Raw genomic sequence first — 15,538 nt, 5'->3', positions numbered from 1 at the left:
TTTAGTTCTAGAAGATTTTAATTTCTTTTTTTTCTTCCACTAGCCCAACATGACTTTATTGAAGGCTTGCTAGATATATCATTGTCTCAAGTTAACAATATTCAAAATTCACTACACTCATAAAAATTAATTTCTAAATTTTGGAAATCTCGCCATTGAATCGGCCTACCTTTGAAAATAGAAAAAAAATTTCTTGTTATTAGAAAATTGGCCTTTGAATACAGAAAACCTTTCTTGATGGAAAAAATTCAAGAAAGAATTTTTCTTAAAAATAGAAAAATGAAAATCTCATATGTCTGTTTTGCCGTCGCAGCCAAAACATTTTTGTACGTATTTTAGGACAAAATCACCTTTGAATATATGAATGAAATGACCCTAGAATATAGGAAAGTAGCCATTGACTTCCTTCGGCTGCCGAATGTTAACGACAAGAAAAACGAAGTGGGACGAAGGGCCTACTCGGCCCGACTACTATCCGGCTACCGACTTCTCTGATCCCCCGAGCGTCAGTTGTGAAAAAAATTCGTGAGTGATGGACGTGATTTTCAAGCGGATAAGAGGTGAAGCCTTTTTCCGAATATTCAAAGGTATGTAAATATGTATATAATTTTTTGTATAGCGGGCGTACAATTGTATGTATGTAATTAAAGGATACATTTCAAATCTCTTTAACAAGCGTATACCAATTTAGGTGAATTGTTTTTTAGCTAAGAGCTACGTACATACATACATTTGTACATAAATTTGTGGGTGTACAGTTCTATAATAACTTTATCTTATTACTCGCATTTTATTTATTTTTCAGAGTGAAAATACCTGCAGTTGCATCAGCCAAATAATTTGTTTGTCGAAGCTGTAATTTTGTTTTAAAACCTTCTAAGGTAAGAAAAATATGTTGTATTTGTTTGACATACTTATGTATGCATGTAAATATCTATGCATGTACGCGGCTCACCCGATCTGAAACCCGATTTTCAACCCTTTCATATTCTGCTCCTCTCTCTCGCTCGCTTGACCTACGCGTCGCTACGTTTCTCTCTACTCCTTCTTAAAATTGTCATGATCTGACCTGCTTACATTCGGTCTCCCTTCGCGCAAAGGACTGTATGTAAATATATATGTATGTATGTGGCTCTTTCTGAAATTAGATTTTCAACCCTTCCTTCTTCATTTTCTACCTGTCTTGCTCCTCTCTCGGTCGTCTGACCAACGTGTTTGTATTTTGGCTATTATTAACATTACATTATTATCTATTATCTAAAAACATCTATCTATTCTTATCTAAAAACAAATCATTGATATCCCAATAACTCTTTTTTTCCAGATGAGGAAAGCCGAAGAAAATAATTTTTTATGCCTGCAACTACATATTTGGTTATAATAATGTTTTCTTAAGTCAAAAATGTGTTATTTAAAATTGTTTAAATGTTCAGTGTTAAATGTTTTAAATTTAAATAAATAAAATATGCAAAAGAAAAAACCAAGTTACATTTTATTTTTAGGGTTTCAGTGTTAATATAAAACTTCCCTTCAAGAAATATTATTTCTTAAATCAAGAAATAAAATTTCTTGAAAGGAAATTTAAACAAGAAAGAATTTTTCTTGTTCAAAAGGTGCCTTTCTAAAAAACCCTTTCTTGTTTTAAGAAATTTAATTTCTTGAAACAAGAAACAAACCACCTTTGAAACAAGAATCGCCTTTCTTGTTTTAAGAAATATTTTTTCTTGTTTTTATGGTGGCTTTCTAAAAAACCCTTTCTTGTTTTAAGAAATTTAATTTCTTAAAACAAGAAATATTTTTTCTGGTTTTAATGGTGCCTTTCAAAAAAACCGTTTCTTGAAACAAAGGTGAGGTCGCCTTTGGCAAAAATTCAAGAAAGAATTTTCTAGATTTTAAGGAAATTCTTCGATTTTTTTTTATGAGTGTAGGTCGTTTATTGGACCTATGTTTTGTATCAAATACGGACCGCGTATTTCTATCTTACTCAACCTTAAGATCCATATAATCCGGGGTTTGAGGTTTAAATCGACACTGGTACTGTGATAGATGCAAAATAAGATAAGTCTACTAAGCAACTACTTTGTTTTCGCAAGGCCGACTTTCGTATGCTAAACTCTTATCCGTCAGTCCTCACCAAACCACCTTGGTTCAGTAAAGAGCTGACACACCTAAGAACCGTAAAGTCCATACTCTATAGGAAATATAAAGATACCGGTTCTCGATCTTTTTTTCTAGATAGACCGAGCGCTTAGGTCTAGTTTTACCGTGGTTAATGCTCTGTGTTACAAAAATTGTTTGAACCGTTGTAAGATCCAATTCTCTCAGGATCCGAAACAGTTCTTCAATTTTTTTAACACTAAGCGTTAATACACAAATTATCCTTCCTCGCTGTCTTTTGAAAATATGACAACAACAACTGATCAGGCAATAGCCGATCTATTTGCTCAGTTTTTTCAAACGACATATTCTCCTTCATCTCACTGTACACGGCCTTATCCTTACACTGTATCCAAATCGAACTTAATATTTTTTTTTTAAACGAAAGCGCCCTATTAATTGATCTCCAAAAAGTCAAGCTCGTCTATTCACCTGGTCCCGATTGAATTCCCGGTTGCGTGCTTAGATATTGCGCAGAAGCTCTTTGCAAGCCCCTCCTCAAATTGCTTACCTTAGAAACTCTCAAGAAACATCTCAATTTCCTTCTATGTGGAAAGAATCGTTTGTGATTCCCCTCCACAAGAGGGGTAATAAATTGGAAGCAACAATTATATAACAATTTTGAAAATATTATTACACTTTATTTGCAGTACCTATGTAGGTCAGTTATATCTCCAGTTATATCAACATGGTTTTATGAAACGTAGATCAACGATTACTAACCTTTTGGAGCTCATTTCATTTGTGATAAACAATTTTCACTACACTGACTTTAGTAAAGCATTTGACTCCGTAAACCACCTACTTCTGGTTAGAAAACTCGATTTAATTGGGTTCCCAGTTGATATTTTGAGATGGATCTTAAATTAATTAAACAGCAGAACGCAAAGGGTACTTTTTAAAAATTCTCTTTCTTGTAAACTCCAGGTTACCTCGGGTGTCCCACAAGGGAGCCACTTGGGGCCGCTACTTTTTATTTTATTTATAAATGACCTTCCATCAGTTATAAGTCATTCTCGTGTACTTATGTACGCTGATGATGTGGTGCTATGACAATTTGCTGAATGTAAATGGCTCCAAGTGTAAGGTGATGACTTTTTGTCGTGTTACTCCTCAATATGCGATTTACACGCTGAGCGAGAGCACTCTGTACAGAATAGACCTAGTCAATGATCTTAGTGTTCTTTTGGACCCAAGACTAAAGCTCACTGATCACATTTCATCCATGGTAAATAAAGCTGGGGGTGTGCTTGGCTTTATTAAAAGGTGGTCTAAGGAATTTGATGATCCTTATATTACTAAGACCTTATTAAACTCGCTCGTCCGGCCGATACTTGAGTATGGATCACCCGTCTGGAGTCCCCAATACAGAATTCATATTGACCGTGACGAATCCGTACAAAAGAACTTTTTACTTTGTGCCTTATGGCGCCTAAACTGGGATGCAAACCGCATTTTACCTTCTTATTCTAGTAGATTACTCCTAATTAACTTACCCTCCCTAACCAACCGTAGAACTATGCTTGGAACTGTCTTCATTTATAACCTTATTCGAGGTGAAATTGATAGCCCCGACTTGGTTGGACGACTTAACTTTTTTGTTCCAAGTAGATTAAATAGAAATTACATTCCCTTAATTTTAAATCACTGTAGATCTAACTACATGCATGAACCTTGCAGAGTACTATGTTCTGGCTATAATAGACTTTATCCTATTATATCAAGTTCTAACTCTCTGCCTTTCCTAAAACGATTTATATTAAATTTCCTAGCACAGAATTAGATCCTACTTTTTTCCTCGAACTATATCTTTACTTTCTACATCGCGTCTATCATCTCGCGAATCGTGCCGTACGATACACGGCAGCGGCCCTCGGTCGGTTGGACGAAAGGGTTGGCCGTACACTCAGAAAAAATTCGCCTGAATTTTAGAAAATCGCCAAAATCGCCTTGCCTTTTAGAAAAAATATTTCTAAAAATTAGAAAAAAAATTTCTTAAAAAAAATTCTTAAATTTTTGCAAAATTGAATAAGAAGAAGAAAAACAAGAAAGGAAGCTAGCTTCGGCCAGCCGAAGCTTATATACCCTTGCAGATCATTCTTATTAAAAAACAAATCGCAAAAATGTTAAATTTTCTAATATTTCTCATTAATTTTCCGATCGTTCCTATGGCAGCTATATGATATAGTCGTCCGATTTTGATCAAATTAAAATTGAAATTCGAAAATATTTAAAAAGAGTCATATCCTAGAGTAGAAGATAATACAATAAAAACCAAAGAAGCTAGAATTTATTTCCTATTACTTTTCCATTAATTTTCCGATCGTTCCTATGGCAGCTATATGATATAGTCGTCCGATTTTGATTAAATTAAAATTGAAATTCGGAAATATTTAAAAAGAGTCATATCCTAGAGTAGAAGATAATACAATAAAAACCAAAGAAGCTAGAATTTATTTCCTATTACTTTTCCATTAATTTTCCGATCGTTCCTATGGCAGCTATATGATAAATAAATAATTAAATAATTAATTCGAAATTCAGATATATTTAAAAAATAACATCCCCAAAAGTAGAAGGTAATATTTCAAAAAACACCGAAGTTAGAATTTTTTAAAGTTTTTTTTTTCCGATTGTTCCTATGGGAGCTATAAGATATAGTTGTCCGATCCGGTCGGCTCCGACATATATACTACCTGCAATAGAAAGAAGACTTTTGGGAAAGTTTCATCCCGATAGCTCAAAAACTGAGAGACTAGTTTGCGTAGAAACAGACAGACGGACAGACGGACAGACGGACAGACGGACAGACGGACATGGCTAGATCGACTCGTCTTGTGATACTGATCAAGAATATATATACTTTATGGGGTCGGAAACGTCTCCTTCACTGCGTTGCAAACTTCTGACTGAAATCATAATACCCTCTGCAAGGGTATAAAAATCGGGGTATCGGGAGTTATGCCGACTCCACCCCTCTGTCGGTGTGGGGTGTTGTTGTTGGGGTTCTCGTTTCTCAACTTATTTTTCTCTCCTCTATTTAAACACATGGATGACGTCACGATGCTTGTACACAAACACACTTTTAATCTTAAATTGTAACTAATAACTGAAATTATTATATTATTTATTAATGATAAACATAAAAATCAAATAACTTACATTTTGGTCGCTCGCGGGAATCGAACCCCTTACCTCACAGTTTGCAGTCAAACACTCTACTAGCTGCGCCAGGGAAGCATCACGAGAGGCGCTGTACAAAGTACATTCTCATACTGTTCTCTTGGGTTCTAGGTTTATACTCTTATTTATCCATTATGTGTGTGTTAGCTTACCTAAATCCTTATTTGTATTATAGTATACATATTAATGCGCCAAAAAAAAGAAGACGCAAAAAATGTCCGCCTCGACGTGGGATCGAACACACGCTTCCGAATATAAGCGTAGAAAACAAGAAAACAAATTGGGCCAATTTCCTAAAATGTAAGCGATTTTTTCTTAGTTTGAAAGAAAAATTTCTAAATAACAGAAAATTTGTTTAAAAGTGGATAACAAGAGGAGTTGATCTAATCAGGGTAAGTTTTTCTTATTATTTAGAAAAATATTTCTGAAAAATAGAAATATTTTCTGAATTTTAAGGCGATTTTCAAAGTATGGCGATTTTCTAAAATTTAGGGCGATTTTTTTTCTGACTGTAAAACTCCGCGCAAAAAAAAACAGAAAAAAAAAATCACCATGATAAATAAATATCAGAAATAAATATTTTTCACAAAATCATCTTTTTTATGTTGACAACGAACCTATGAGCTACTAGGTGAGCTATACGAGTCAGCTGATGAGCTATATATGAGTGATTCTTTGTGAAACGTATCGAGATTTCCTTAATGGTCTCAAAACGATATCTAATTTTTGTCACGATATTACAACATTTAAATAGGATTTTTAAAAAAGTAAAAAAAAAATCTATTTGACAGAAGCGAAGATATGGCGCTGCTTTATTTTTGTTTATTTTATTTATAAACTAGCAATACCCGAAGCGACGTTGTCCGCTACTATATGCAAAGCATTTATTGCTGATTTTTTCATATTTCCAAATTCAAATTAATATCCGAGTAAAATCCCGCCTAACCTTAGCTAAACAGTAAACCCACCTAAAGCGCACTTACATTCTATCCATATCCTTCTAGCTATAACATACCTTATATTACCTAATATTACCTCACCTTAACCCCACGTATTTTATTCTCACCCTTTGCATATTTTTTTAGCACCCTAATGCTGTTTTCACTATTTCCTCGTCTTAACCCACCCTAACACCAGTTTTTCCTCTTCTTAGCTAACCTAACTTTAGTCTCATCTGAAAAAAATGTTTCCTTACTATACCTACTAACTTTAACTTCACTTTTTCTTATTTAAACTTGTTTGTTTCCTTACTTTACCTACTAACTTTAACTTCACTTTTTCTTATTTAAACTTGTTTGTCACCTTGACCCAAACAAACCTTACCTTTCTTACCTTCACCTTTACATCACCTTTAAACCTTCTTTACATTACTTTTACCCTTATCTATCTAATACCTCCTTAATCGCAAACTTAACCCCGCACTAACCTCACATTATTCCCACCGTAACTCCACCGTTCTGGTAGCCTAAATATATAATTTTTGTTAGCTTTGCGAACGCAGAAAAAAACTCTTACTATTTTTTTTACCGTTTTTTCGAACAGATCTAAAGCCCAAAAACCTTAAAAAAGAATATATTAAAAATGACACTTAAATACCTACCCTCGCCTTTAACACAATTTAAAACCAATTTTTTTAAAAAGTTTTGTAGGTACGTTTTAGCTGGTACAATTTCCAGATTATGAACGTTGTGCGAATACGACCTTTTTTTAAATTGGAATGTTATTTGTGCACGCATATATTTAATTTTACGTTTTTAAAGTACATATGGGCACTTCCATATTGTCGTTCGGGACGTTTGCACACCTTTAAAGTTGAAAAAAAATTGGAAAAAAAGGGATTTTAACTTTAATAATGGTTTTGTTTTTACTCAAAAATTGTTTGCCGTCTTTTTGGTATGCAGTTTCAAACACATTCGCTCGGGACATTTTTTCCGACTGTTTTGTAAAGTGGATTTCTTTACCCCTATCCCTCAATTGCCGGATGTTTTTTCTTTTAACTTAATAGTTTAACATGTAAATGAAGCATTCAGTACAAAAAAATGTCACATACTAGCATTCCTAATGGATAAATTAACAACTGAAGACAGGTCCAAAAAATAACAAAAAAATTGCCTAAATCTGATTTTTGTGTATATTGGTAGCGTTTGTCATAAATGTAATCAAACTATACTCCAAATACTATACTATACTCCAAAGCTCAAGATCAAACTATTTAGAAACTAATATCGGGGCAAAATCATGTGGAAATCTGTTTTATTTAAGTTTTAAGGTTTTTTGCTTGGTGGACCTTTTGGTGGAAGTGCCCATATGTTCGTATGAATGTGTGTATACGCATATCTCAATAGTTTTTCTAATTTCTTTACAGTTTTAGAGTAGAGCCCTGAATATTTTACGGAATACATACACATTTTGATTTAGAATTGCAACCATTAGGTGTTTTATCCTAATTTAATCATCACATACTTAGGGGCTGTCCATATATTACGTAATCACGTTTTTGGTGATTTTTGACCCCCTCCCCCCCCTGGTGATCAAACGTAATCATTCAATAAACAACCCCCCCCCCCCCCCCAATGATTACGTAATCCCCAGAATAAAATTTTGTTTGTTTTAATCTGTGGATTCAAACGGAGATGCAACCCAATCTTTAATATTGTTTATAAATGAAGTTTGGTATGACACATTCGGTTCGTCTACGCTGATATTATCCCCAACATACTCTTCGTCAAGCCATTCCAGGTCTTCGCGTCCTTCGTGTGATTGAACCACTAAACATTCTTTTATTCGCCGCCCAGCCACTACAAAAATTTTTTCTCTGCTTTCCTATTTAAGTTTGTAGCAGGGACCGTAACTGTTATAAGTTTTATTTTAAAAATCACACTTTAACAGTTATTTTCTGATTTGTAAAGTAAAACTCAAGGAATAACTGTTATTTTTTGAGTTTTATAATAAAAGTTGGCAAATAACAGTTATTCGTCGTGATCAAAAATAAAACTCAAACTTGATTTATGGCGATTTTGTGGGTAAAATAAATTTAAAAAAAATATAGGTATAAAATATGCACGGTTGCCTTTTTTAACAAATTTTTAGTAAGTTATATAAAACACGGGAATCATGTTTTTTTAATTATTTCATTTTTTCAAAAATGTCAAGGGAATAACTGTTATTCATAAAAATCAAAAAATAACAGTTATTTTTTGAGTTTTATTATAAAAATCAAAAAATAAAAATCATTACGGATTTGTAAACTACAATGCGTGATTTTTTTGTATGAAAAATTTACAATAACACTTATTTTTGGTCCCTGGTTTGTAGATATAATTAAAGGAAAAAAGTTTTTAAATAAATTCTTTAAATAAAAAAATTAATATAAAATGATTACGTAATCATTGTACAAGACCCCCCCCTCCCCATGTAATCAAACATAATCATTTCAATGACCCCCTCCCCCCCCCCTAGGTGATTACGTAATATATGGACAGCCCCTTATGTACATGCCAATTTGTCGATGTGCTGTGTGTAATTACGTTTCTTACATTCAAATGTGAAAACCAATCAAAAATTGTTTAAAATAAAAACAAAAACTCCTTATGCATTTTTCGGGTTAGCTTCACACTATGACTAAGAATTGCATCTATTAAATTATTCGTTCTGGTGTCTAAGGGGCTGTCCATATATTACGTAATCACCTAGGGGGGGGGGGGGGCGGGGGTCATTGAAATGATTATGTTTGATTACATGGGGAGGGGGGGGGGGTCTTGTACAATGATTACGTAATCATTTTATATGAACTTTTTTATTTAAAGAATTTATTTAAAAACTTTTTTCCTTTAATTATATCTACAAACTTAGATAGGATCCACAGATTAAAACAAAAAAAATTTTATTCTTGGGATTACTTAATCATTGGGGGGGGGGGGGTTTATTAAATGATTACGTTTGATCACCAGGGGGGAGGGGGTCAAAAATCACCAAAAACGTGATTACGTAATATATGGACAGCCCCTAAATAGTAAAATTTTGATCAGGTGTTTCCAAACCAGAAAAAAAAACATTTGCCGCCTCTCTTTTGCTTCTAATGACTCTCTCTCTGCTCTCTCGGTCTGCTTCTGCTCACGTTGCACTATGGGGCATTTGACCACCTTGGTTGGCCAAAACCCATTTTTTAAAAGTCGTTAAAACAAAAAATGTTGATTGTTGATATATTAAATACTTTCCTTTGCCCTTCTTTTTGAGAACTTTAGGATATAGTCTTCCGATTTGTACAAAACTTTTAATATTGTGTTTTAAAAACTGACATAATTGCTATTTTTAAAGTTATGTGCATTTATCTCTAAAAACAGCAAAGTAAATTTGATCGTTTCTTTGGCAGCTATATGATATAGTTGTCCGATCCGGATGATTCTCATATATAATATGCGTAGGGACAAAAAATTTCGACTGGTAAAGTTTCAAGTCAATATCTTTTGAATTGACCGAGTTATTAATTTCGGCCAAGAAAAGTGGTCAAATGCCCCATAGTGCGTTGTTTTTGTGAGAGCTGTGTTCGAAATTCGTTCGTGAGTAAAAAATACAAAAAACAAAAACAACCCCCGCAATCTTACAAAAAAAATCATATAAAATCAACCATGGGTCCAAAAAAACAAAAAAAAAATGCCTTTCTGATTGTATGGCATAGCTCCACACTTTAAACCAAGAACGGATCCGATCGCATAATCGTTGCGGAAAACAAAATTTAGTACCCCCAACCGGAAGTCGGTTGGGGCTCATCTTCTGGGCTTTCAAAGATTTTCACAAATAAAGCTTAAAATAAAAATTTCAACTTGTTTGGTAGAAAACTGTGGAAATGGTTGATGTTTTAGTCCCGCAATTTCGCATTTTTTAAGAGTCCTGGGAGTCCTTAGGAGCCGAATTTTAAAAAATCCTTTCTTAGTGCACACCTCCTCTAACACACGATTGAGACCCAATTTTTTTCAAAATTGTAGGTCTTATGGTTTGGTCTGGGGGAACATGACGCAAATCGACATCTACTCTTTTATAGTAATACTCGATGTAAATTACGTGGGGTAAAAAATAAATAAAAATACTCAAAAATTATTATTTTTGCCAAGCTTTCAGATAAAAATAACACCCATAATGGTTCCAGTGCAAAGTATGGTCCAAATATTTATGAAAAAATAATATAATGTTCTATGCATAATCCTTGTTGGCCAAAGAAAGCTTTGACATGGGACCTCCATTATTTTCTTCATAAATTAATAAAACAGTAAAAAACAAAGCAGTCTTTCCTTGTTATACTTTTAGCTAAGTTAGACGAACACTATTGTTCTTTATGATTTCCAGGAGATCGACCGTTCCCATTTAGGTGAAGTAAATAAGAAAAATTTAGTTTAGTACAACAAAGAAATACCTACCAATTTCGACGTGGGACCATAACTTCTTGGTACTTAAGTTAAACGAGGACGGAAGCTAACTTCGGCAAGCCGAAGTTTTAATACCCTTGCAGATTTTACGAATTAAAACTTGACTAGACTAGCAACATGCATTAATAAACAACAAAATATTTTATAATTGAAAAAATAAAATTTTAAAATTTTTCACCCTATTGTTCCTATGGGAGCTATAGGATATAGACGCCCGATCGGCACGCGCGTTTACCCTAATGAAGGTACGCACAAAAAAATACGATTTGGAAAGTTTCATGGGAATAGCTAATATTTTGCGCGAAATATCCTGAAAAACTTCAAATTTTGACCGATTTCACCCTATTGTTCCTATGGGAGCTATAAGATATAGACGTCCGATCGGCACGCGCTTTTACCCTGATCAAGGTGCGCACAAAAAAATACGATTTGGAAAGATTCATGCCAATAGCTCTTACACTGAGCGAAATATCTTCATTTTTGTGAAAGCTATATCCGATTGTTCCTATGGGAGCTATAGGTTATAGACGTCCGATCGGGTCGGCTTTCAAACTTGATCTGCGTACACATGTTTTAGGACGACTGTGAAAGTTTCAAGGCGCTAGCTTTTAAACTGAGCTCGCAAACGGTATTGAAACAGACATACAGACGGACAGACGGACAGACGGACAGACGGACATGGCTATATCGACTCCCCTATTGATCCTGATCAAGAATATATATACTTTATGGGGTCGGAAACGTCTCCTTCACTGCGTTACAAACTTCTGACCAAAATTATAATACCCTCTGCAAGGGTATAAAAATATATTTTAGTGCATTCTAAAAAAATTGGATGTTCAATAAATAATTTAAATTGATAGTAATGGATTTATGAGAAAAAGTGAAAGGCGGCTACCAGGGACCGTAAATAATCATTATTTGAGATTTTTATTTTAAAAGGCCTACTGAGATTTGTACAAAGTTTTAGTCAACAATTTAACCGGTTTTTATGCACTTTATAGACATGAACAAATAACAGCTAACTTTCTTTCCAGATTTGTTGACATGCTTATACTTTGTGGACAATAGTAAAAAGGACGTTATTTTTGACGTTTAAAACAAAAAATCACAGTAGTCTTTGTAAAATAAAAATCTCAAATAATGATTATTTACGGTCCCTGGCGGCTACAATTTAAAAGGAAAAGGTACTGAGGTGCGTCATCCACCAGGAGCGCAGCCGATATGTTCCAATCGGATATCTTGCATTTTCGTGATATCTTGCATTTTGTTTAACAAGGAAAAACTGCTTTGTTTTTTACTGTTTTATTAAATCATGCAGAAAGTAATGAAAGTCCCATGTCGAATCTTTCAGTGGCAAGGATTATGCATAGAACATTATACTATTTTTTCATAAATATTAAAAATGCCGATTTGCAGAAAACCGACGACTTTTTGTAAGTAGGTCATGGCTCATAGCACACTCATAAAAATTAATTTCTAAATTTTAGAAATCTCACCATTAAATCGGCCTACCTTTGAAAATAGAAAAAAATTTCTTGTTTTTAGAAAATTTGCCTTTGAATATAGATAATCTTTCTAGACCTTTTTTTTGCCGTCGCAGCAAAAAAAAATTGCTACGTATTTAATGGCAAAATCGCCATGAATATATAAAAGAAATGACCCTAGAATTTAGAAAAGTAGCTATTGAATTCCTTCGGCTACCGAATGTTAACGACAAGAAAAACGAAGTAGGACGAAGGGCCTACTCGGCCGGACTACTACCCGGCTACCGACTTCTCTGATCACTCGAGCGTCAGTTGTAAAAAAAATTCGTAAGTGATGGACGTGATTCTCAAGCGGATAAGAGGTGAAGCCTTTTTCCAAATATTCAAAGGTATGTACATACACTCAAAAAAAAAACAGCCCGAAATCGCCATTAAATCAAGAAATTCGCCATGAATTTCAGTCGATGGCGATTTACCGTATTTTTTAGAAAGGAATTTTCTAAAATTTAGAAAAAAATTTCTGAAAAGCAGAAATACTTTTCTAAAATGAAGAAAAATTGCCATAAAATTGCGAAAAATTTTTTTCTTAAAATAAGAAAGGACTTTTTTTATTTTCAAAAAATTTTCTTTATTTTAATAAAATGTATACATATTTATTTTACTATTTTATTTCCTAAACAAGAACGAGAAAAGAAAATAAAAAAGATGAAAAGAAAATTATTAATATTTCCTAAACAAAAAAGGAAAACAAAACAAAAAAGATAAAAATAAGATAATAAATATTTCCTAAAGAAAAAAGAGATAAGAAAACAAAAAAAGATAAAAATTACATTATAAATATTTCCTAAGCAAAAAAGAGAAAAGAAAACAAAAAAGATAAAAATTATTAATATTAATATTAAGTAGGTATTTAATATATTACCTATTATTAAAATTTACTTACTTACTGCCAAATTATCAACAATACCTGAAATTGAAATTATTCCTGCAATCGAAAATAAAAATTAATATTAGAGAGGGATGGTATTTGCGGCCTGCAATAGTATGCCCTTTGCTTACCATAAATTTTCACACACTTACCAAATTTATATTTAAATTTATTTAAATTGCTCACCTATTAATTGCCTCTTAGAGGGATCGCACTTTAACTTTCTTAAATAGGCTCAACACAAACTTATTACTTTGAATGCTCATCCAAAATGCAGCTCAACAAGCAACAAGCAGCAAGAAACTCTCTCGCGAGAGACTGCGTTTCCAAAACAACAACGCAATAAAAAGTTTTCAAGAAAAATTTTTTTTTAATTCAGAAAAATTCTTAAAATTTAGAAAAATTTACCGTATTTTTTATGGCGACTTTCTAGATTCTAGGAAGGGCTGAAGTACATTTTTTCTTAATTTAATGGCGAAATCGCCATTAATTTAAGAAAACTTTTGGAGAGCAAACTAGGAAAAAACACCATTGATTTAAGAAAATAAATCATTTTTCTAAATTTTAGAAAGGTTTTTCATAAAATTCTGTTTTTATGGTCTTTTTTCCTAGATTCAAGAAAACAATTTCTAAAATTCAGAAAATTTTCTAAAATTAAGAAAAAATTTCATTTTATGGCGATTTTCTAAAATTTAGGAAAAAAAGTTTTTTGAGTGTACATACATATGGGCACTTCCAAAATGTCGCTCGGGACATTTGCACACCTTTAAAGTTGAACAAAAATTGTAAAACAATGGATTTTAATTTTAATTATGGGCTTTTCTTTTCACTCTTCCCAAGCTCTATTTTTGGTAAAAATCTTGATTTTGTACCACTTTTAGTTTTTAAGATATCGGTAAAAAACTGCCGTATTCGCTCGGGACAAAAATAGAAGTGGATTTCGGGGAAGTTCATACAACACCAGAAATTAGCGAATTCTGATGGAATATTTGAATGCGATTTTTTTTAGAATGTTGTTCAAACATGTCGCTGTGAAATGCTTTCGGTTTCACTCAAAAATTCTTTGCCGTTTTTTTTTTATGCAGTTTCAACCACATTCGCTCGGGACATGTCGCTCGGGACATTTTTTCCGACTGTTTTGTAAAGCGGATTTCTTTACCTCTATCTCTCAATTGCTGGATGTTTTGCTTTTAACTTAATAGTTTAGTATGTGAATGAAGCATTCAGTACAGAAAAATGTCACATATTAGCATTCCTATAGGATAAATTAACAATAGAAGACAGGTCCAAAAAATAACAAAAAAAATAGCCAAAAACTGATTTTTGCGTATATTGGTGGGGTTTGTCATAAAAATGATCAAACTATACTCCAAATTTGTAGTTAAGCTCAGTATCCAACTAATTAGAAACTAATATCGGGGCAAAATCATGTGGAAATATGTTTTATTCAAGTTTCAAGGTTTTTGGCTTGGTGGACTTTTTTTTGGAAGTGCCCATATTTAATTTGTTGTATAGCGCGCGTGCAATTGTATGTATGAAATTAAAGGAAAAACTGGAAATCTCTTAACCAAGTTTATACAAATTTAGTTGAATTGTTTTTTAGCTAAAGGCTAGGTACATACATACATTTGTACATAAATATGTAGGTGTAGATTTCTATAAAAACTTCACCTTATTGTTCGCATTATATTATTTTTCATAGTGAAACATGACAGATGAATCTTTAAAATTCGTACAGTTGCATCAGCCAAAAAATTTGTTTGGCGAAGCTGTAATTTTGTTTTAAAACCTTCTAAGGTAAGTACATACGTATATCAAAAAGAAAAATATGTTGTACTTGTTTGACTTAGGCATGTAAATATATATGCGTGTACGCGGCTCACCCGATCTGAAACCCGATTTTCAACCCAAAGGACTGAATGTAAATATGAATGTATGTACGTGTCTCTCCCGATCTCTCTCTCTGAAATTCGATTTTCAACCCTTCCATCCTCGTGTTCTACCTGTCTTCCTCCTCTCTCTGTCTTTTGACCAACATGATTGTATTTTGGCTATTATTAACATTACATTATTTCAAAAAATGTTATTTATCTAAAAACAAATATTTGATATCCCAATAACTCCTTTTTTCCAGATGAGAAAAGGCGAAGAAAATGGTTTTTATGCCTGCAACTATAGACTGAGTTTTGAGATCACCTTGTGTCATACGAAGTTCAACAGACCTTGGATTATACAATATTAAATTATGTGAATTAAATACACCACCAATAATAACTCATATGCTTAATAATAAATGTTTTCTTAAGTCACAAGTGTGTTATTTAAAAATGTTTAAATGCTAAGTGTTAAATGTTTGAAAT

The 15,538-nt window shown here is 33.0% G+C and overlaps 1 long non-coding RNA gene across 2 annotated transcripts; it reads left to right on the top strand.

The window, feature by feature from the left end:
• Nucleotides 1-115: 115 nt before the first annotated feature.
• LOC138912039 (uncharacterized) lies at nt 116-15,335 on the top strand. 2 transcript variants are annotated; one of them, XR_011417677.1, is made up of 3 exons: nt 116-587; nt 806-881; nt 15,313-15,335. It is a non-coding gene; the product is annotated as an uncharacterized lncRNA (long non-coding RNA). The 2 variants fall into 2 exon arrangements; XR_011417676.1 differs by lacking the exon at nt 15,313-15,335 and adding an exon at nt 1,325-1,396.
• The last annotated feature ends 203 nt before the right edge of the window (nt 15,336-15,538 follow it).

The sequence above is a fragment of the Drosophila takahashii genome, chromosome 2L, assembly GCF_030179915.1.
Source record: "Drosophila takahashii strain IR98-3 E-12201 chromosome 2L, DtakHiC1v2, whole genome shotgun sequence".
Taxonomy (NCBI): Eukaryota; Metazoa; Arthropoda; class Insecta; order Diptera; family Drosophilidae; genus Drosophila; species Drosophila takahashii.
This window is presented reverse-complemented; position numbering and strand designations above follow the sequence as displayed.